Source organism: Phodopus roborovskii, unplaced genomic scaffold (assembly GCF_943737965.1).
Source record: "Phodopus roborovskii unplaced genomic scaffold, PHOROB, whole genome shotgun sequence".
In the NCBI taxonomy this organism is placed as follows: Eukaryota; Metazoa; Chordata; class Mammalia; order Rodentia; family Cricetidae; genus Phodopus; species Phodopus roborovskii.
Window position 1 is genome coordinate 1,665,395 of NW_026126434.1, and position 12,244 is coordinate 1,677,638.

General features: G+C 44.7%; 1 long non-coding RNA gene across 1 annotated transcript in view; it reads left to right on the forward strand.

The window, feature by feature from the left end:
• The window catches only part of LOC127223927 (uncharacterized), a 115,549-nt gene extending 115,027 nt beyond the window's left edge, over positions 1–522 (forward strand). The window contains exon 3 of the long non-coding RNA XR_007834672.1: positions 420–522. This is a non-coding gene — a long non-coding RNA (uncharacterized LOC127223927). The remainder of the gene's footprint in view (positions 1–419) is intronic.
• Positions 523–12,244: the final 11,722 nt, after the last annotated feature.

Sequence of the window (12,244 nt, forward strand, 5' to 3'; positions counted from 1 at the left end):
ATAGAGGCAGGAATATAGGTGGGGCTAGGAAACCAGAAGAATTGTGGGGAGAGAAGGCAGAGAGAGATGCCATGTAGCAGAGGAAAGAGAAATAGGTCTGGACCCTTCTCCTGTAGCATTAGACCACATGGAAATACTTAGATTAATAGAAATGGGTTAATAATTAACAGACAGCTAGCCAGTAAGATTACCTAACCATCGGCCAACAGTTTTATAATTAATATAGTGTCCATGTGTTTATTTGGGGCCGAAGTGTCTGCCGGGACCTGGCAGGACCTGGTGGGAAAGAAACTTCCATTTCCAAACATGCATATTGCTTTCTGCTCCTGATTGTGGAAGTGAGATTAGCTGTTTCAAGTTCCTTTCTTGTTTCCCCACAATGATTGACTATACCTGGAACTGTGTGTTACTTTTGACAGGGTGTATTATCACAACATCGGGAAATGAGACTAAGGTATAGGACTTCTTTTATCTTGGACTGTCCCAAAAACTCATCCTAAGTAACCAAGCTGAATCCCTCAGCATCCAGTTCAACCATCTGGCCTAGTGTTCACAGAGAACCTGGTAAGCCTGCCTTCTTGCTGCAGAGAATGGCTGTTCTCCATGTTTCCTTAAATCTCTACTGAGGTACACAGCACTGGCTGACACTCCCCTGTGGTGAATAAAGGGAACAGAGAAGTCAACCCTCATTTCATAAGGTGCCTTTGAGTAGGTTGTGGATAGAGACTCAGAAGCGCTCGGGCAAAGTCTTCAAGGACAAGAGGCACAGAAGAGATATTTTCTTACTTCTTGAGCAGTGTGTAAACAACCTTCACCCTGGGAGGAGAATGCCTGTCTGAGCTTAGAACACCAGCTCTGAATCCACTCAGAACTTCCTGTTCAAGGGGAAAAGCTTATCCTAGCAACTCTCTTACAGGGAACAGTTTTTTATAACAAGATGTGATGGTCAATTTAATTGACCCCTGAGGCCACAGGACAGAGAAGAAAACAAAGCTCTGTAGAGAATTATTTAGGAAAAAGGACACAGAAATCTAGAGCATATGCATAATTTTGCAGATATATTGAAATAAGATCTTTTGAAGGTGTGTGTGGGTATACATGCATGTGTGTGTGTGTGTGTGTGTGTGTGTGTGTGTGTGTGTGTGTGTGTGTATGTGTTTGTAGGAGCTCAAAGAAGCCAGAAGAAGATATCGGACCCTTGAAGCTAGTTATGAGCTGCTTGGTATAGCCTTTAAGACCAGATCTGGGGTCCTCTATATGAATGTCACCACACCTCTGACCATTGAGCCATCTCTTCATCCCCCAAATGAAACCTTTAAAGGGCACACCTGGTGTCCTACAACCTTCATTTTCTACTTGGTCTGTGCCCCTGGAAGAGAATGGGGTCAAGGGGAAGGCACCTCTGTCTGGCCAAGGACAGTTTCCATAGAGGACAGCTGGCTGAGCTTTGTCAGCTGGCAGGATGCCAGACAGCTGCTGGAGTAAATTCGTTCTTGAAGTGGGCTCTGGTGGCATGTCCCAGGACTCACCATACCACTTACCTGACACAGCTCAGAGCTGCTTAATTCAATCATCTGTCAATGCCACCGTGTTGGAGTGCTGTCATTTCACTCAGTGTGGGTCAGGTCTAAGCCTCTGAGAGCCTTGCAGCAGGGGGTTATCTCTATGCCCCACTCCCCACAAAGGCACAGATCCTTCATCCCTGAACAATGTGTAACAGTGCCCCAGCTCTCAATGCCCCTGGAATCAAATTCTATACAAATTTCAGTGGTTCATGTTAGTGTCATGGGCTATATCCTGAAGTTCCTTCACCCCATGCAGTCCTGGTCACCAGTCCCTCAATGGACACAGCTGGGACAGATTGGAACCTGACTAGATTTTGGTCGGATAGTTATATAAAGAAAGGGGAGGCTTCCATGACACCCACATCCGGGTCTGTGCTGTTACCAATAAGTGCAGTATGTGTCCATCTCAAGGCTCAGTACCCAAGTCCTTCAAACAAGACCTCTGCTGCTATTACAGAGGACTTGATAGGATGAACTGATCTTTTCTGAAATCCTCAGCCTTTAGACTCAATGATGTGGCCCAATTCTGAGAATTTTCTGGTCTTTGGATGCAAGGGATGAAACTTTTAAAAATGTTTTCCAGGCAGGTCATTGGGCACTCTACCTAAAACTGGTGATTAGTCGTCTTTAGGCTCTCAGCAACTCTCTTTAGTTCAGTTGAAGTACTGAGGAGCAACCATCCAGATATACTACTCTTACAATGTCTATGCTCCCCAGGGCTCCCAACACTGGAGATTCTCTATCTCCAGAGCATCTCAAGTGGCTGGACCACTCCCTTACTCATCACTAGAGAATATCTTAGCAGTTGGACCACCAGAGCCCCTTGGGGCTAGTCTGATAACATCTATCAATCACCTTATTGTGTTCCTTGCTGCCAGTTGGCCAGCAGACTCACACCCAACTTCCAACCTTAGAATGTCGTTCCTCAGACTATTCCTGACACCAATCCCCTGGAGTCAAGTTCCCAGGAAAATTGTTTCTGAGATGGAGATAGATTTGAGGGTCTTCTTGGGATACTGCTTTTAGAGGCAACACCTGCAAAGGAAGGAACGTGATTCGGAATAGTGGTGATGCCAGCAGCTGTTGCAGGACATGTATGAGATGCCCTGGAATAGGATGTACCTTAATAGTTACTCCATGCTGAAACAGGTTGCAGAGGTATCAGATAGTCATTGGATGCAAACTGAGCAGGGGGAGAAGGGAAAGCTCCAAGGAACTTGCTAGTGATCTACACTACTGGCAGCAGGGTGGCCTTGTGAGGAAAACTGGGCAGTGCACCCCAGCATCCACACCCAGTTCCAGCTCCACAGAGCAGGCTCCTCTCTCTCCCTAGCTCTGCTGAGTCTTTGCCTTAACACACTCTAGCGACTAGAAAACCTCCTGCCAGGCCCTGCCTCATAGGCTCTAACACCTCCAACAGTGCCAAGCAGACCCATGTCACAAAAGTCCTGGAGGGTTAGTCAAAGACCAGTCTCCTAGGTGAACCTTGGAGGGGTTGCTAAGTTACTCAAGGTTGATCCTCCAACTTAGATGCAGGTGCTGGTTACAGGGGCTTCCTTTCCATTGGTATCATTTTGGCATCCTTGTAAAGTGTTATGTGACTTTCATTTTCTACCCATATCCAGTTCAGGGCACTCTATCTGCGAGGTTTGCTACATTCTAGATGGCCCATCTGCTCTGGTGTGTGTCTTCTGGCTGAGCCTTTTTGCCCACCACACTTTATTTTGAGTATGTTGCTCAGAGTATCTTTGTTTTATTTTATTTTTTTGTCATATAGACCTTTCTGTAGCTCTAGCCAGTATTACATAAAATTGATTGTCTGTGCATGTGCATTTGTGTAAATCTGTGTGCATATATGTGGAGGCTTTTCTGATTTTCTCCTTATATCAACCTCATCTCTCTGCAGCTCTGTGGCCTCTGGAGATACATGGACGCAAAAGTACCCACTGCTTAGTAAGGCTTTGATGTAGCTTGTATTTACCCTTTGTACTAAAAATAATGACTCCTTAAGGAAAATCCCAAGTCCTGTATTCATGCTGAACACCTAGTGAGTTCCCACTGGACACTGGCTGATGAAGATATTTGAGAGTGGTTCTTCCCTGGCCAGAATACTCTGAAGTATTGCCCCTGTTACATGCAAGGAGCTAACGATATGCTGAAACTCATGCTCAGCACTCTATCCACCAACTTAGAACTGCTCTGTGCTTTGAGAATCATGAATTGTTACTTGCTACTTTGAAGGAGTTTCACTCTAGAAAATGCCAACTCCACTCTTGGTTATGTGGTCTAACCAAGGTGTGCCTAATTGTGAAGACTGCTCCATCGAGCTTAGATTCCAACCTACTAGCATCATAAGGATGCCTCTCACTGAGCAAAGCTCAGAACAAACCTTGGGCTTACCATGGGCTGTAGTGGGATATTCACAACATCTGCCCCTGTCCCCACCCCAATGGGAGTGGTCAGGGCCACAGGTGCAGACAAAGTGAATATTTCCCTACCATGGGCAATATAAAGAGCTGCATCACAGTCCTCTGGGATTTGTACTTCCTCAGGCCAAGAGCTAGAAAGCAGAGCCATTGAGAAGCCCCTGGAGATGTACCCTGGGTCCTGTCTCACTACCTGTCTCATGACTACAGCCAGAATCCCAACATCTTTTCAAGGGCCTGTACCAGATCATGTACCACTGTAATGCTCAATGACCCCTGGCTCTCCTAGTACTGAACTCAATGGAGATTTTAGTGAAGATTCCTGTCTTATGTTACTGAAATCTCTCTCTCTCTCTCTCTCTCTTTCTCTCTCTCTCTCTCTCTGTGTATGTATGCATGTACAAATATGTGTGTGCATGTTTGTATGTAGGTACACATAGGAACTATATGTGCACGTGTGTGAAGGTCAGAAGACGACCTTGGGTGGAGTTCATCAGGTCCCTTCCACCATTTTTGAGACAAGGTCCTTAATTGGCTGAAAGTTCACCCTGTAGGCTAGTCTAGATGGTGAGTGCGCTCTAGAGATCCACCTGTGTTCACCTTTCATCTCATCATTGCTGAGGTTACAACGTGGGTTCTAGGGATCCAGGTCCCTAGGATCTAGGATTTCAGGTTCTCACGCGTGTGAGGCAAGAGCTATCTCTCCATCCTCCCTAGTAAGCCTCAATCCTGGTCCTTCTGCCCAAGTCCTTGACCCACCTGTAGGATAGAACTCTTTCAGGATTGTTGCAGAATTTGGCCCCTCCCAGCTCTACTGTAGGAGTGGATTTATTATAGAACATCTTCATTCTTGGGTTGCCATGGGATTTCACACACAATTTTCTCCTTGTAAATAAGAGCAAATGGCATTGAAACTGATGTGGGTTCCTCATAGTATGTATTGTTAACTTGACAACCAAGAGGGAGAGTAAATGGAGAAGCAACAAGTTAAATAGTCAATGCAGCAGCCTCGCTCTGGCTCCAGGAAGGATATTCTGAGACCCCAAGTGGATACCTGGAAATACACAGTATGAAATTCTACATGCAGTAAGCATTTTCCTCAACATGCAAACACAGATTTAGTGTCTTATCCATCTTTGACTAAGAACCTATGCTGTATCACATCTGAATTTTTGTTACACAAAACTAGCAGAGTTCTCTATCCTATCAGTTTCACAGATGGCAGGCCCTTTCTTACACAGATGTCAACAACTACAGTTCATGATCTTTTTTCTAGTCTTAGTGTCAAATCTATCCCTTTACACAAAGAACATACTTTGTAGGTTCTCTTCTGTGTACCCAAGTTGCCAACATCCCTACTCTTACACACTAGGGACAATATTAAGTAAAATAAAGTTGACACAAACTCATGTTCTGTGATACCTTGACACTCTATGATAGCCAAAATGTCCACCAGATGACTAAGGAGAAGATAGTCTATACAGTATGGATACTGTGGACAAAGGAAGTGTTCACATCCCAGGTGGGAGTGAGCCAGGTAAAAAGCGATTGGATCGTGCTATTCAGCATGCAACTTAAAGCAGGATTATTTACTTTGGGAAGTTTCTGGTAGTTAACATTTTCAGACCTTAGTTGGCGATGGGAAAATGAATTGTGGGAAGGGAACTGAAGCCTAGGGGACTGCACATCTTTGATCTTAGTGAGCACTTGGGTTTCAGGACCTGGCTCCTATATAAACAAGCAAGATGGCTAATGCTTTCTTCCTGGCTGTGCAAGCCAGATAGACTCTAGAAAGGAATATGCCAAAGTCCCCATGACTTACAGCAAGGAAGGCTAATTCCTTGTGTTCTCTAAGATCTAGCAGTGGTGAGGTAGAGTCTACACTGTCTACATAGACAGAGCCTGGGGATGATCCAGCCCTGTGTTAACTCTCAAGAAGAGGCCCAGGTTTGCCTGTAAGTTTGTTGACCCTGACTCTAGGGGGTTGAATATAAACAATGGGATGTCTTTGGAATACTCTGTTCATATTTTGTTAGCCTATGTCACACTGGACATAACTGGTGTCAAGCGGCAGAACTGAGCTATCATCTCCATTCCTGTAAGCAGAGGAAGATGGGATTTGGGGGGCATTTCTGATGCTATAGAGCCTGTATATGGTTTGTGGGAGAGGAGGGGGAAGGTGGGTGAGCCACCAAGATCATAGGTTTCACAGGTACCCCACAGAAAGGAATGCATTCTAAAATATTCCACAGCCAAGACTGTAGGTAACTTGAAGCGACCAAATGTAGCCTCCTACAATGGTCAATTCATTCTTTTAATAACAAATGTTGCCCTTAGCAACAAGAACAATGTGAAGCTAAACTGTTGCTATCAGGCTTGGCCACCCCCATACCCCCACCCCATGCACTCTAAGCCTGTCTCTTCAGACTGTCCAAACTCCACTTCTCATCACTATGTCAATCATCCCATGGGTTGGCTTCAGCTAATACTATGGCCCAAGGCTAGAGAAAAGCCCTGCAACTAGTCCAGGGATTGAGCCACCATCTTTGATTTTATTAGCATCATGTTCTGACTGACCCTGTTACTACAGCTCAAGACCTTACTGAAATAACTCAAATCTATAAAAATATTAATTAGATGTAGTTACATATACATACATCCTAAACAACTACATTATGGGTAGTGTTATCAACTTGATAGAATCTAGACTCACCTAGAAAATGAACTTCTGGGCACCACCGTAGGAGATTATATATGTATATTTTATTAATTAAACTTATTCATTTATTTCCCCTCCCTCCTTTTCTACCATTCCCTACCCCCACCTCCTCTCTGTCACCAACCCCAATCTACTCTTCCTCTGTTCAGAAAGTGGCAAGCTTCCCATGGGAGTCAACAAAGCATGGTACATCACATTGAGCTGCTCCCCTTTGTATGAAGGCTGTAGGAGATTATATTAATTCCATTAGTTGAGGCAGAAAGACCCATCCACTGTGGGTGACACCATTCCCTGGATGGGAGCCTGGACTATACAGGTAAAGAAAGGGATGTGAGCAGCATGCCTGTGTTGTTTCCTGCTTCGTGCTTACAGATGCAATGAGACAATCTGCCTCCTGCTGCCTTAACGTCCCTGCCATGGTGGACTGTGCCCATGAACTGTGAACCAGAGTAAACCTCTTCTCCCTCAAGTCACTTATGCCAGAGTGTCTTACCATAGTAACAGAAACTAAGGACCTAAGACGCAAACACAACAAGGCATACAGAAACAGAGAGCTCCTTTTCAGGACACTGGAGATTGTGTTCAAAGTTTAAGAACCACGTTAAGGGAAGTGTCTTCCTTGTAAAACCCCAAGTGGAAATGCTGTAGTCTTAGAGTCTCCAGTCCTAAGGCATGCCTTGATCCTAAGCAGAACCTCCCTGGTTAAGACCAGTGGTGTGAACTGGATCCAAAGAGGATGCCAGGGATGGTGTCACAGCTGCTAAAGACCCAACACTGCCCTGACCTGACAGCTGTGGGAGAAGGAACACCTGTGTTCCCTGAAACCCCCATCATCCTGGAGGCCAAGAGCCACACCCACTATGGTTCAAGTGAGCCATGAAAGGAAGGGCAGTGTCTTGGAAAACTCCTGTGGATACGCAGGTCCTGATGTTCTCACCACAGTAACATGCTCTTAAAAGCCAGACGTCTGGGCTTTTCTTGACCCCCAGGTGAAGAGGTGACTTCCCCCTTTGAATCAGTGTTCATAATTGTGCTGTCCGTTAGCCGAGGTGGGGAGAAAACAATGCTAAAGAGGTCAGGGGATCAAGGCCCACGTGGGTTAGTTATGTGTTCTTCTGTTCTTTGGCCAGAAGTCTATATCCTCTATGCCTGCCCAGCTACTCTTGATGATAGCAAGGGCATTGGTGGGTGTTGGGAGGGCATGGGACTGTGGACGTCTCTTTGTCCAGCCCTGTTCTTCCTGTTAAAGAAAACAAGGCCTTGCATCAGTGAGTCAGCGATGCCATCTCTAGGGCCAAGGACTGTCCACTAAGCAGCAGTGAAGAAATCCGCAGTTCACATTCCCAAAGGTGGCCAGGAGTCTGGAGGGACAGGAACAGTGGTTACAGCCAGTACCAGCTTGGTCGCTTACTCAAACCTCATAGCAGAGGTGAGGTTCTTATTATCCTGAAGTTTTTTTTTTTTTTTAAATTTTATCTTACTTTTTTTATTTCATAGTTTCCAAAGTTTCAGCATTTTCTCCCATGTTTATGTAAAAAGTAAAACAGGTTGCTTTAAATTTCTTCTGTTTTTCTTTTTTCTATAAATGGTATCCCCTAGACAATTAGAGTTACAAAATTCTCAGCGGTGGCTGGGAAGTACTTCCAAACACTCTCCTGTGGCCTGGGAGTCCTTTAGATGTCACTTTCAGCCACAACTCTGGATCCTTCTGGTCTTTTGTGATGATTACATGACTGCTGCATGACCACGTGACTCCAAGACGGAATTAGCCCCACATGGTGGGAAAACCATGAGCTGCCACGTGGGCCTGACTTGATCTTACAGCTCCCTCGCTTTGTATGCGTGCGCCTGCAGGAAAACTGTCCTGCTTCATGAGCCTCAGTTTCCTTACTATAAAATGGGAATATTAACATTTACCTCGTAGAGCTGTTGTGAGAAGTCCATGAGGATATATAGTTTGGGAGGTCTAGCGTGAGACTCAGCGTATTTTTAAACTTTTTCTTTAATGGCTGGAGCTTTTGGTATTGCATGCAATTCTTTTCCTGGTTACATTTCCCCCATCTTACCCTCAAGGCCATGGGCATAGAACATTCCTTCCTAACCTATCATGGGCAAATACTGTTGAAGGTCCTCCCACCCGGCTCAGCTCATCTGAATTCACCAGTAGCTGCAATCTTCATCTTCCTAGCATCATCCATCTCAACCTGGACCTCTCCACTGCTCCAAGGGTCTTGGAGAACTCAAACCTTGTGTTTGGTGCTACATCCACCAAAAGGAAGAGGCTTTCCCAGGGCTCTGCCCACAGAAGGAAGAAGCTTTCCCTTCCCCAGGTGAGAGACTCAACCGCAAGGCTGTCTCAAGGGATTCTCCAGTCTGTACACGTGACCTGATGAAGTAAGTCCACAGTGAGACCCACCTTCAAAGCCTCGGGGCTGTCTTTTCTCCTTCCTTTTCACTTGGCCACATTTCTGTACTTGTGACTCCTGTGTTCCTTTTGAAACTGACACGCTGACAACCGCATGCCTGATGTTTATTCGCTTCTAAAGTAGACTTGTAGCCTTTACTTGCTTATCTAGTTCAAGATATTTATTTGTTTGTTTGAGAACCCTAACTAAATTACCCATCTCTTGGAGTTTTTACTTCTTTTATCTTTCAGTGTTTTAAAATTAACCTCTTGTGAATTAATTTTTTTGAGATAGGGTCTCACTAAGTAGCTCTGGATGGCCTGGAAATTACTGTGTACAACAGGCTGAGCTCAAACTCATAGAGATCCACCTGCGCTGAGTGCTAGGATTAAAGGCGTGTACCACCCCATTCCCAGAGTAGTTGAGGCTGGAAACTTCGGATAGAGTGCTTAACCTAGCATGCACAAGGACCTCAGTTCAAACCCCAGTACTGCAAGAAAAAACAGAAGGAAAGTGAGAATTCTGTGACTTCTGAGCCTTAACAAATAAAACGCTAATATAGCTGAGGCCACAATGAGGACAACAGCAATTGTCTCACACTAAAGCATTCCCTGGGGTGTAGTGGTCGAAACACCCCTCACCCCTACCTGCATGATGCCTCTGAGATTCCTCCATGCTCTTGTGTGTATCAATAGCTCAGCATTCCATCCAGCACTGGGGAGACAGAGACAAGCTGATCTCTGTGAGTTAAGGCCGGCCTGGGCTACAGAGTCAGTTCCAGGACAGCCCAGGCTGTCACACAGAGAAACACTGTCTTGGAAGTCAAGACACCCCATGTCAGAGTGTTATTAGTGTTCAATGGATGTTAAGCCCGCATTATCCAGAGTGTTCTGAGTGTTTAACACAAATTAAGCCTGTATCCTCACCAGGAGTCTCTTTCTTTTGCCCATCTCCACTTCAGCTGTCCCGTACAGATTGCTCTTTTGCCCTCATACCAAACTACTTACTTCTGATTCCCATCACTTCCCATCACGGGACAGCCCCAGTGTGGACCTGACACTCTTGCCAGTCCTGTTACAGCCTTCAGTGAGTGAGTCAGATGTGGGCTACACCAGAGCAGAGGGGGTCTTTATCAAGACACAAATGACACACATGTCTGATGGATGGATGGATGGATGGATGGATGGGTGCACACCTGAATGAATGGATGGATGGATGGATGGATGGACGCTTTCACTTCATCTCTGTCTGAGAGTTCCAATTGGAACAGCACCCTGAGCACTGCCACAAAGCAGCCTCTTCACAGTATATGCGGGTGCCTGCTGCTCACTACAGGGCCCGCTTGCAGTCAGCCAAGCGCATGGTGCATCTTTGACAAGTTGGATGCCGAGTGGAGAGACTTGAATGCTTCCGTCTATTTACTTTTACCACATGCCATAGAAATTAAAAATACATTGTACCACGAGTGCTTTATTTAGTGTCTCCCTTTAATTACATTCAAGTGTGTTGCTAAATAGTCTTGAGGAAACTGTAATGACCAGCTGTTCTACCCTTTTCCCATATGTCAGAGATGGTTTCTGAAATCGCATTCTGGGACAGGCAGGTCTTATAATTAGACAGTGTATAGTTAACACTTCTACATTTCCCCCTTAAACTGTGGGGCCTTTACACTAACATATTGCATGATTCTGCCAGTTTGGCACAATACAATTAAATGATGTGCCAAAGAGCAAGGAGAATACACCAGCACCATCAGTCGTGGGAGGACAGCATAAGTGCGTGTGCACTATGCAAGATTCAGTGTGCTCAGCTGACAAATACACTTAGTGAAGGGGACTTTAAATTTTTAATATCCCCTCACAGTGCCATTCATCTCGTTACAATTAGATGTGAAAGTAGCTCATTTTTTAAAAAGTCTTTTCAAACAAAGAGGTATCACTCAAAATATACAGCACCCATTTAAGAAAACAGAACAAAACTGAAAATCGCCAGAGTTGGATGAGAAGACCATATTTCATATGGATTCTTGTGGGGGAGATGGGAATTTTTTTTCTATCACCAAACTAGATTTGGAAGATAAAAGAAGATGGATTGAGATAAAAAATTGATTGTTGTGAAATAAGTTGTGGCTTCTGGCAGTTGCTTCCTTCAGCTTGGGGAGCTGTCTTGAACCATAGTAATATTTCACTTGATCAAATTCAGCTAGTTCTTTGAATTTTAAAACACAGACAGATATTGAAATAGAAATATAAAATAGAGGAAACAGACAAATCCAACCAGATACGTTCTTCATGTTCCTCTCCTGAGGAAAATGCTTTTGATGGCTATCATAAGATCAGACTTGTCCTCAGTACAGTCAACTGGTGGCCAAGGCTTCCTCAGTCCTAAAATAACAGAACCACTTTTTAAAAAGCCTGAGAGAGGAAGCTACGCTCTCCTGAAAAGACTGATTTACAACTCTTCGTCTGTACATTTAAACCTCCGGTGACTTATTTAGATGTAAGTGCTAACAGCGTAATCATTTTAAATCTTACTTTGTGTTCTGAGGTAGCATGCTGCTCAGTTGATATTCGGAATAATAGCAGTGGTGTACTGTGCTGCCCTGAAAAGGATCCAAGTACCATCCAGTGCTCTGGAAAACATTCACCAGAGGGTTAATCCACATTTAGAACTTGCATTAATAAAATCCCTACCTTGTGCTACAGAGTGTTCAGAAGATTGGGTTTATTTGAACGTTTTAGTTCAGCAACATGGCCTCCTTTGCCCTGAATTTTAAAGGAATTTAAAAGTTGAGCTCCTGCAGCCACTTTACACTGCCCCATACACAGAGCCAGACACCCAGATCCCAGGTGCAAGGACTCCTTTAGTGTGGTGGGCTGACCTACATCACCATGAATTAACCCTGGGATTATGGGCAATGACTCCATCTTGATAACTTTGTCTCCAACCCATGTCACAGTGCTGTCTACTTTCCTCCATCTTTTCGAGAGTTCGATTAGCCAAATCCGACATGGGAGAGAGCTGAACATGTTTAAGGATGAAAGACCACTGAAGGGACTCCCTCCCCCCACAGATGGAGTCTGTATCCCTCACAACAAACAGAGTCTTATCCTCAATTTAAAATAAAAT